This window comes from Mauremys mutica, chromosome 1 (genome assembly GCF_020497125.1).
Source record: "Mauremys mutica isolate MM-2020 ecotype Southern chromosome 1, ASM2049712v1, whole genome shotgun sequence".
NCBI lineage: Eukaryota > Metazoa > Chordata > Testudines > Geoemydidae > Mauremys > Mauremys mutica.
Genome location: NC_059072.1, coordinates 339561507 through 339572728, shown reverse-complemented (window position 1 = coordinate 339572728; position 11222 = coordinate 339561507).

Sequence of the window (11222 nt, the reverse complement as noted above, 5' to 3'; positions counted from 1 at the left end):
TAACCCACACAAGTTATAGCAGCCCTGTCTGTCTTTACTTTAGAGTGTAAACTCACTGGGATGGGGACCTTCTTTATGTTGTGTCAGGCACATTGCTAGTGCCAAACTAATAACCATAAAAATAAATAAAGCCGTACAACTAATCAAAATATTATCTTGCATTAGACAACTGACCTTTTGGCAGCTGAACAGTTGCTCATTAGACCAATGATTATTGGTGGCAGGGTCATAGATCACATGGCCAGAAAGGACCATTGTGTTCATCTAGTCTGATTTCCTGCACAATACAGGCCATAGGACTTCCCTGAACATATCTTTTAGAAAAACATCCAATCTTGATTTTAAAATTGCCAGTGATGGATAATCCACCACAACCCTTGGTAAATTGTTCCAGTGGTTAATTATTAAAAATGTGCATCTTATTTATAGTCTGAGTTTGTCTAGCTTCAGCGTCCAGCCTAGATTGAAGAGCCCTCTTCTTCAATTTTTGTTCCCAGTATAGGTACTTATAAAAAGGAATCAAGCCATCCCTTAACTGTCTCTTTCTTAAGCTAAATAGATTGAGCTCCTTTGAGGCTATACTATAAAACAGGGATCGGCAACATTTGGCACACGGCCCACCAGGGTAAGACCACTGGTGGGCTGGGCCGGTTTGTTTACTTGCTGCGTCCGCAGGTTCGGCCGACTGTGGCTCCCACTGGCCGCGGTTCACTGCTCCAGGCCAATGGGGGCTGCGGGAAGCAGCACGGGACGAGTGATGTAGAGGGGGACCCTGGCAGGCTGCATGCCAAAGGTTGCCGATCCCGGCTATAAAACATGTTTTTTAATCCTTTAAACATTTTTGTGTCTCTTGTCTGAACCTTCTCCAATTTATGAACATCCTTCTTGAATTGTTGACACCAGAACTGATATAAAATTAGCTGCAAGATGCAAAGTTCAGATCTAAATGTATCCAAAATCTGGGAATATTTGGTGGTTTAGGTCTGTAGCAGGGTAGACCCTGCTCCTGCCCGAAGGGGTTTAAAAAGTGGCCTGGCAGGGCTTGAGAAGACAGCCTTCAGGCTAGGCTGATTGGGGAAGTGGCTGCAGCTGGGGCCACGCCCCAAACTGAGCCACAGGCCTTATAAAAGGCCAGGGAAGCCAGGAGCCAAATAGTCTCTCTCTGCCTATAGAGAGAGATGGGCCTGGCTGCTTAGGAGCTTGAGACCAGGTGCCTGAGTGCAGCAGGGCTGGGGAAGGCTGAGGAGCCGGGGAGCTCCAGCCTGAAAAGCCCCAGGCTGCGGCCTAGCAGTGGGCCAACAGGTGCTGGGGGTTGCAGGGGGCAACCTAGGGGTAGGCCAAGGCAGCAGGTCCAAACCCAACTTTGCCTGTGATGAGTAGGCTGATACTGCAGTCTGCCCCAGAGTGTGGGGCTAGACAATGACTGGCAGTAGCCAAATACTGAGGCAAGGTAGGGATAGAGGGTGGGGGTTCCCTGAGAGAGAAAGGGAGACCCAGAGAGAAAGGGGTTGCTGCTAGGGGCAGCGCCCCATGTAGAAGGGTACCGGGTCCAGGGAGGGACACGGGGGCCTACGAACAGGTGGATCACCAGCCTGCAGAGGGTGCTCCAGGGCTGGACTGAGCTAAATTCGCAGGGCAACCAGCAGGAGGCGCCGCAGGGGTGAGTCCAACCCGTTTACAAGGTCCAGCTCATAATCGATAGAGACCATTTGTGCAGCATCTAGCTCCAACTTCTCCATTGTCCACCAGTGTGTGGATCTGGTTTGATTTGAGCTTATCATTATAACTAACAAGTACAGTTCAAACCAAAGAGTCCTGTGGCACCTTATAGACTAACAGACATATTGGAGCATGAGTTTTCGTGGGTGAATACTCACTTCGTCGGATGCATGTGCACCCACGAAAGCTCATGCTCCAATACGTCTGTTAGTCTATAAGGTGCCACAGGACTCTGCTGCTTTTACAGATCCAGACTAACACAGCTACCCCTCTGATACTAGTTCAAACCAAGTTGTGCCCAATTCTGCAAAGCTATTTAACTCAGTCCCACCCATCCATCCCCTCAGCTGCAACATCCAGATGAGTGTATAACCATCTTTCCCAGACTCCTAGGCCATGCCAGCTTGAGGCATGCCGGGGGGGTGTTCCTGGTGGGTCAGAGGACAATAGGAGACTCATCCAGAACCAGTGTGTGTAGAGTGAAGAGTAGATGAATATCTTCTATAAACATAAGGAAGGGGCAACTAGTGATGTCCCCCAGCCAGAGCAGTAATATAGGAGGAGGTGCCTTGATTTCCCATGGGCATATCACCACAGAACTCCATTACCATATAGTCCACTTGTATGTCAGATCCTGAGGCACTGGGACGTGATAAATCATAATCACTTCAGCCTGGGATGAAGCCCAGTGATGACTCAGGCATCCCCGTATTGCTGCAGATTCAACAGCACCAAGTGAACCAGCACTGAGTGCTAATATACATGCCTACACAAACACATATAGCAGGGAGAGTCTTGAAGAGAGCACTGAGCTGCTATTAATTAGACTGGCAAATTCCAATAAATAGTGCAGAACACTTGGAATCTAAGCCAGGCAGAAGACATATGTGAGAGACACAATGTGGTAACGCTGGAACCACCATTGTTTGGCCTGTCAAATGCTTGTCAGAAAACTGGCCTCTGAGCTCAGCAGGAAGATGAGAAAGTTTTACAGAGACAAATGTTGCATTGTGGGTGATCTATTATGTTTTTTTTCTTTCTTTCCCAGCACTGCGAAGATGGATTCTACTTCTCCCTTCCCCAAGGTATCAGCTGTTAATAATTCATTGTGCTGATTTTGGACATTTCATATTTAAACCTGCATATAACCTACTGATTAAATCACATTATGAATAGTTGGGTGAATATCTTATTTAACAAATTACCTTCTTCTGCTACCATGAACTGTTCTTTTGCAGCAAATGACTGGATGTTTTAATAAGACTGAAAGTAATTATTTTACAGCCTGTGCTCTTTAGAGGCTGATGTGCTTTATTTTCATGTAGGAAATATGATGAGTGAATATTACTAGAAAGGAGGATTTTTAAAGTTGCAGTTTGTGCCCATAACTTACAGAAAGTGACCTTGCTTAGAACATACATAACACTGGCAGGGGGTGCTAGAGAGAATCACCAAACCTACAAAGACATGAATCACTGTCTGTCCCTTGCTTTGTGACAAATCCCATGGTGGTATTTTTTCTTATTCTTTCCACAACTAAAACAGGCCCAAAACAAGCTGACACAAGCATGGAAATCCAAAGGGCAAAGCTGGCAGTGCGGGACCAATTCTTCCTCGAAACACACATAAACTGTTAGGTTTAGTGGAAGCATATCCAAAGGCAGATTGGATTTAAAATGACCAGTAGTTTGTAATCATCTCCCAACTCTGCCAAGTGGCATAATCAGACCACCCACTGTACCCTTCTCTGTACTTTATGGGTCCATTGTGTTTTGCTGAAGCTCTTTCTTTATGCACGGACACTCCCCTAAAATAATTTGTTTTAGGATTATATGAGCCAGACCCTCAGACTGTGAAAACAGGCATAGCTAAAATGAATCCTTTGTAGCTATGGATCTTATTGTAGACTCCTTGGGTAACATTTTCAAAAGCACTTAAAGGACCTAGGAGATTAGGTCCCATTGACTTTCACTGAGCCTGAGGGGGAGACTTTCAAACACATGACTGGCAATGAAATGCCTTGTTCCCACAGAAAGTCAATGGAAGTTAAGCGTCTGTCATTTATGCCTTTTTATGTCTCCCCGTTAGGTTCTCAAGTAACTTTTGAAAATGGACCCTAACCTCTTAAGACACTTAAGCGCTTTGGGAAATTCTAACCCTTGCCCATTGTATCTACAGAACAAGATAGCCTGTGGTCTTTTACTATTGTACTCTCTAAAATAAACTATATAAAATAAATGAATTGAGGCCTCTACTCATTTGAGAGCTGTGCGAGGTATCGGCATCAGACTTCAAACCCACAGAACCGTAACAAGGGAGAGCAGGTCAGGGTGCTTGTGAACTCCAAGAACAAACATTGGTTGAGGCTGCGCCTTCAGCCAGCCTCCCCCAAGCCGGGCCTTATGTGACATTATCTGATTAAAATATGACCATAGAGATCGTTGTTGCAACCACTGTTATAGATTTGCAACAAATCTTGTACAAAATGTGGCATGTAAGATGTCTAGGAAAAGGTTATAATTTGCTTGTCATGATTATGCTATCTGTATGCATGTATCTTTTTTGTATTTGAAGTTATGAGTGTAGGCTCTATACCTGGGTTTCAAATGTTTGCTCCTGGGGTAATGCCCACAAGGTATTCCTGCACATCTTGGAGGGGCTATTCAAATTAAGTGGCTCATCAAGAAACACTTAACTGACAATGGACCGTGGGAGACGCCCATCTACACTGAATGGACTGTCCTGCAAATGTACTGTCTGGGGTATAGGTAATGATTTCCTGCTGTGACTAAGCAAAATTATGCATGGACACGTGACTGCCCATGTGATTCCATATCCCATCTTTTACCTGTAATTTTCCACTAGCTGTGCTGAGGGCTTTGTTTGGAACAATGGGTTTCCCTCCACATGGCAGAAGCTATAAAAGGCCCTGGAAACACCTCCATTTTGCCTCTTTCCTGCTCAAGCCTCTGGACTATGGACCTATACTAATGGGAGCATTCCAGCCAAAAGACTGAGGTCCTTCCAATGATTTGGAAGCAACCAGAGATTTATCAAGCCAGTAGTTTATTCCATCACTGCTACAAGCCTGAACCAAGAACTTTGCAAGTACTGTATGTATTTGATTCTATTTACCAATTTTAACCCTCACCTTCCTTTGCATGAATAAACCTGTAGATTTTAGATACTAAAGGATTGGCATCAGTGTGATTTTGGGGTAAGATATAATTTATATATTGACCTGTGTGTGTGGTTGGTCCTTTGGGATCAGAAGAACCTTTTATTTGAAGAGACTGGTTTTGAAGAACCACTCATCTCAAAGTCTAGTGTTTTCGGTGGTAATACAAGGACTGGAATGCCTAAGGAAACTGTTTTTATGACTTCTTGTTAGCCAGTGTGGTGAAACAGAAGTTTACTTTTGTTGCTGGTTTGGCATATGCTATGGGGGATTAGCCACTAGACTTGGGGTGTATCTGCTCCATTTCTGAACAGTTTCCCCTGAATTTGGTGTTCTCAGTTGTGGCCCAAGAAGGCACGGTTACACTTTAGCAATCCCACCCACAATCTCCATTATTCCCTTCTTGTGGGAGGCTGCATTTGGCAGTTAGATTGCCTTCCACAAAACTATTGGCATGTGGTCCTAGGTAACCAGTTATGTGGGTGATTGTGTAACCAGCAGTATGGGTAATTGTGTGCAATCTGTGACCCAGTACTTAGGCCCAGTGGTGTCAGTCACCATTTTGCATTTCTTCTACGCCATGTATATTCTTATACCACCCTCATCCCTGTATCTGAGCATCTTCCAGAAATGCATTAAGCAACATGACTAACATCTGTCACATGTAAAGCAGTCTTTCTTGCCCTCTCTCTCGGGAGACAATTGAGCTTTCAATGCATAGAACTTGTCAGGAATTTTGAAACTCAACTGTTTTTCACTGGAAGATCCCAATTAATCAAAACGGAAACTGTTCACAGAAACTAGGTTTCAACAAAAAAATCTGGTGAGAAAGTGACCCTGCCCCCAGCCAAAGCCCACACCAGACTGGTTAGAGCCCTCACCTGAGATGTGGGAGACACCTATTCAAGACCCTGCTCAGCCTGATTCAGACTGGAAGCTGAGACTTGTGTATCCCAGGTGAGTGCCCTAACAACCAGGTTACAGAGTCAGTCTCTTGTTGGAGCTGTTCCACTTCGTATGAATAATAACAAATATTCAGTGGCTCAGAGCAAGATTGATTCTCTAGACCAGTGTTTAGGGCACTCACCTCAGATGTTGGTATCCCAGTCTATATCTCTGATTTGGCAGATTTTGGTTATTCTGGGGTGGGTTTTTTTGGGAGAGGCAAAGATTTCCCAGTGGGCTAGATTTTGTCCCACTGTGGCAAAAAAAGAGACACTGGTAAAAAATTGGGGTACACTTAGATCCAATCTCCTCTTAATGGGACATGCTAGATTTCAGGAGACTTATCCATTGTTTGCCCCACTTCAGCAAGGTACTTGAACATAGATTATATACTGAGACAGGGACTACGTTCTGTATTTGTATAGTACCAAGCACAATGGGGTCCTGGTCCATGCCTGGGGCTCCTAGGTGCTACAGTGGCACTAATAAATTATAATACTAAGCATATGCCAATTTTTATGTCATATGTCATTGGAGTCAGTGAGATGACTCACTTGCTTTAGGTTGGACACCTTGTTGAGTCAATACCTATGTATTCTGATTTCTACTAAAAAAAATTACATAAATCAGTGCCCAGAAATAGATTATCCCTCACAAGAGACATTAGATCATAGATAGGAACATAGACCTGGAAGGGACCTTGAGAGGTCATCTAGTCCTGCCCCCCTGAACTCAAGGCAGGACTAAGTATTATCTAGACCATCGCTGACAGGTGTTTGTCCAACCTGCTCTTAAAAACCCCCAATGATGGAGATTCCACAACCTAGGCAATTTATTCCAGTGCTTAACCACTCTGACAGTTAGGAAGTTTTTCCTAATGTTCAACCTAAACTGCCCTTGCTGCAATTTAAGCCCATTGCTTCTTGTCCTATCCTCAGAGGTTAAGAAGAACATTTTTTCCCCTCCTCCTTGTTGTTCCTTCCTAAATGGAGTACTTTGCATTTGTCCTTATTGAATTTCATCCTATTTACTTCAGACCACTTCTCCAGTTTGTCCAGATCATTTTGAATTTTAATCCTATCCTCCAAATCACTTGCAACACCTCCCGGCTTGGTATTGTCCGCAAACTTTATAAGTGTACTCTCTATGCCATTATCTAAATTACTGATGAAGATATTAAACAGAACTGGACCGAGAACCGATCCCTGTGGGACCCCACTCACTATGCCCTTCCAGCATGACTGTGAACCGCTGATAACTACTCTCTGGGAATGATTTTCCAACCAGTTATGCACCCAGCTCATAGTAGCTCCATCTAGGTTGCATTTCCCTAGTTTGTTTATGAGAAGGTCATGCGAGTCAGTATCAGAAGCCTTACTAAAGTCAAGATATACCACATCTACCACTTCCTCCCCATCCACAAGGCTTGTTACTCTGTCAAAGAAAGCTAACATGTTGGTTTGACATGATTTGTTCTTGACAAATCCATGCTGACTGTTATTTATCACTTTATTATCTTCTAGGTTTTTGCAAATTGATTGCTTAATTATTTGCTCCATTATCTTTCCGGGTACAGAAGTTAAGCTGACTGGTCTGTAATTCCACGGGTTGTCCTTATTTCCCCTTATATAGATGGGCACTATATTTGCCGTTTTCCAATCTTCTGGCATGTCTCCTGTCTTCTATGACTTTTCAAAGATAATTGCTAATGGCTCAGATATATCCTCAGTTAGCTCCTTGAGTATTCTAGGATGCATTTCATCAGGCTCTGGTGGTTTGAAAACATCTAACTTGTCTAAGTAATTTTTGACTTGTTCTTTCCCTATTTTAGACTCTGATCCTGCCTCATTTTCACTGGCATTCACTATGCTAGACGTCCAATCGCCACCAACCTTCTTGGTGAAAACCAAAACAAAGAAGTCATTAAGCACCTCTGCCATTTCCACATTTTCTGTTATTGTTTTTTCCCCCTCATTGAGTAATGGGCATACTCTGTCCTTGTTCTTCCTCTTGCTTCTTACGTGTTTGTAGAGTGTTTTCTTGTTTCCTTTTATGTCCCTAGCTAGTTTGATCTCGTTTTGTGCCTTGGCTCTTTTAATTTTGCCCCTAATTGAGTTCACATCCAATTGCATCTCTCCTTCCCAGGCAGGACACTCCCTTGAATTCACTCTGAAACAACATGAGGCCACTGGGAAGCCTAGAGAATTCAGAGCCACTGAACGTTCAAACCCTTGCACGGTTTGTTGCATCACTTAGTGTGATAAATGATAGTGCTCATAACACAGAGATGTACTGTAGTTATAATAAGTATCTGCTGCAGTTCAGACTGCCTCAGATGGGCTCTGGTGTTTAACTTCACAAGCAGTTTATTTATTTTCATATGCCAATGTGGGGCCTACTCATGGCATCAGGACAGCAGGGAAGCAGCCCCTCACTGCACTTTCCCTGTTTGGAGACTTCCTCAATAATTCAAACTCTTTTGTCTGGTAATAACCATCTAACTTGTTGACATGAAACGGGAAAAAACCAAACAGTTCTGGGGCATCTCTTCTCCCCCCAGTCTGCCTCTTGCAGCACTTTCCTGCCTTGGCAGGCTGCTCTCAGCTCTACCTGGCTAAAGTCCTGTCTTACTCCTGAAGATCCTGTTCTTTTTCCATTCTCCTTGAGTTGTGGTTTAATCCACAAAGCAGTTCAAAATAAAGTATCCTCAACTCCACACAGTTACCATCTTATCGGGGATCTTCCCAGGCCTTTCCTGCCATAGTCCCCATCCCCTCTTCTGGATCCTACTCAATCCCAGCAGCCTATGCTCTCCCTTTGCTGCTTTCTGCTGCCCTTTAATGGGGAACCAGGTGATCCCTTCTCAGGAGTGCCTTCTTAGTAATCAGGGTTCACTGGATCCAGACTCTAGCCCTTAAGGCACAAAGCCCTCTGTTGTAGCTCTGTTGTAAAATAATCCTTTAAAATCTTCTAAATGTTCTTAATGCATATTCTAGTTCAGTGTTTTAAAAGCTACTTTTGGATTTCAACATATGTGAATCATAGACAATTTTTTTATCTGTAATAACGAATGCAAAACAGCCTTATATCAAGGGACACTAGATAGTTGCATGGAACGTAACATATTTTTAAAGCCTCAATATTCATAAAAATCTATAGGCCCAATCCTCAGATAGTGTAAAGTGGAATAGCTCCTTTGTCTTGAACGGGACTATGCTGCTTTATATCAGCTGAGGATCTGGCCCAATAGGTTGGTCAATTTGTTCCTGGGTTACAATGACCTCATACCCCAACCTTCAATACAGAGTGAATTTTTATCACAGATTTTGTAAAGCCATGAAAATAGGGTGTTTATAATGAAAATGCAGAGACCCTCATAACTACACCTACATTATTCTGTTCCATTTCACAACGTATAAGCTACTAGATTGAGGTGGAGAAGATGGTGAATTTAAATTCTCCTCTCAGTACATTAAAAGATACATATGATTTTAGTTTCTTTCTCTGTTGCTCTGTTTTACATTTTACTTTTTAGCATCAAGTAAAAGCTATACAAACTAAATAAAACAAGGAAAATAAAGAAGGCAAAAAGGAGACTGGGGGGAAGCAAAACGGCTATTGAAAATAACCTCAAAGAAATAAGAACTGTTTACCATGTAATACAGTGTTTTTCATGACCATAGAGAGGTGAAAACTGTTCTGTAATACTAAGTAAACCAAAGCAACAGCATCAGAGGGGAAAAGGAAAGACTCAGTATTTACAATCTGAAGAGTAGAACATTATATGACTGAAGAAATGTACTTGGGTAACTAGTGACCACAGTCAGATTCTTAAGGAAGGAATGCTCAGTAGCTAACATGTTATGACTGCAAACCTATAAAAGTCGAGTTGTAGCTTCTGTCTGGCCTTTGTGCTGACTTTTATTAGTTTTTCTTTGGACAACTTTAATAAGAACAGCAGCTCCTGCCTCTCTGCTCCAAGTCTGATGTCATCCTACCTAGCAACACTTATTATGTCAGCTAGTCCCCAAAGCCAAGAATTGTGTTCTCTGTGTCTTGTCCTACAAAGGTTCTTTAGTGTAATCACCCCCAGGAAATAAATCCTGATCCATCCAAAACTCATTTGTTTTGCAGCAGTTTCCCGAGTGCTGCTGGTTTCTGATTGGGAAGGATGGTGATATTTAATTTAAAAAAATGCTTGTAAGAGATCATAATTGGAGTTGGGAGAATTTTCCAACTTTGGTCATTTATAGCATGATTGAAATTTTATACAAATACACAAAACTTCCAAAGTAAACTCTGTGGTTACACACATACTGTTTAAGCCGGAAGTCATTCCGAAAATGAGGCATACATCAGCTGAAATGAATAGAATAATTATAAATGCTTTCTCATCTTCTGATTCATTGCAGTTTGGGGATTTCCTGCCCCCAGCCCCACATACATATGTCCTAACTCTTACATGAAGGGTATTGGCAGTATGTTTTTCTTTAAAATATAGTTCTCCAAAAAGTGACCATAAAAGTAGCACTTGATCCCTGGGTATTTTGAGAACTGTATCTGCTTATTTTACTAAGCAAATTAGGGTTGGGTTTTTTACTACTTTTTACTCCCTTTAGAGCCTCAAAACCAGCATAGCTAACAGAGAGGACTCTGGATTCTATTCTGGGTCATGCATTAACAGACATTGTTAACTGCATTGCAATTGCAGAATCTTTATTCTTGAAATGAGCGACTGAAATAACCCAGCTTCACATTCAGATCCCACAGATTTCATTAATGGAGGTTGCAGTTTACCTGCTGTTTTCTTTTCTGCCACTTATCTTCCTAGTCTCAGCATGCAGAGCATTCATCGTTTTATGCCCCATCTCTCCAGTTTCTGTGGTGCATAGCAGAGGTGTAACAAGTGTGTGTGGATGTGTGTGTCTGTGCGCACGCATGCTCACACACACACACACACACACACACACACACTTGGTACCACAGCTTTTTTATTTTGGGAAATATGACCTATTTTTGGCAGCTGGAAATGCTGAGGGGAAAGGATTACAAAATACTCCAGGCAATCAACACTCCCAGCTAATCAGATTTGTGGCAGTAGCAGGAGAACATAATCCAGTTCCCATCATGTAACTGTGATCCATTACTTTGGAGTATTTATATCTAACTGTCAGTGGTAGATTCCACTTTTAGCCTTCTTCTGGACTCCCAGTAACCATTTCTAATCGTCTGCAGGTCCCTTTCAGGCTTTTCTCCCATTAATTATGGGTTCTGTTTGAGTCCTTCAGCACTCCCACACAGAGGAGGAAGGGGAATAAGAAGGCTCATTAGTCCTGGGCTAGCTGCATAGCTGAAGCTTGAACAGGGAAAAAACCTGAGG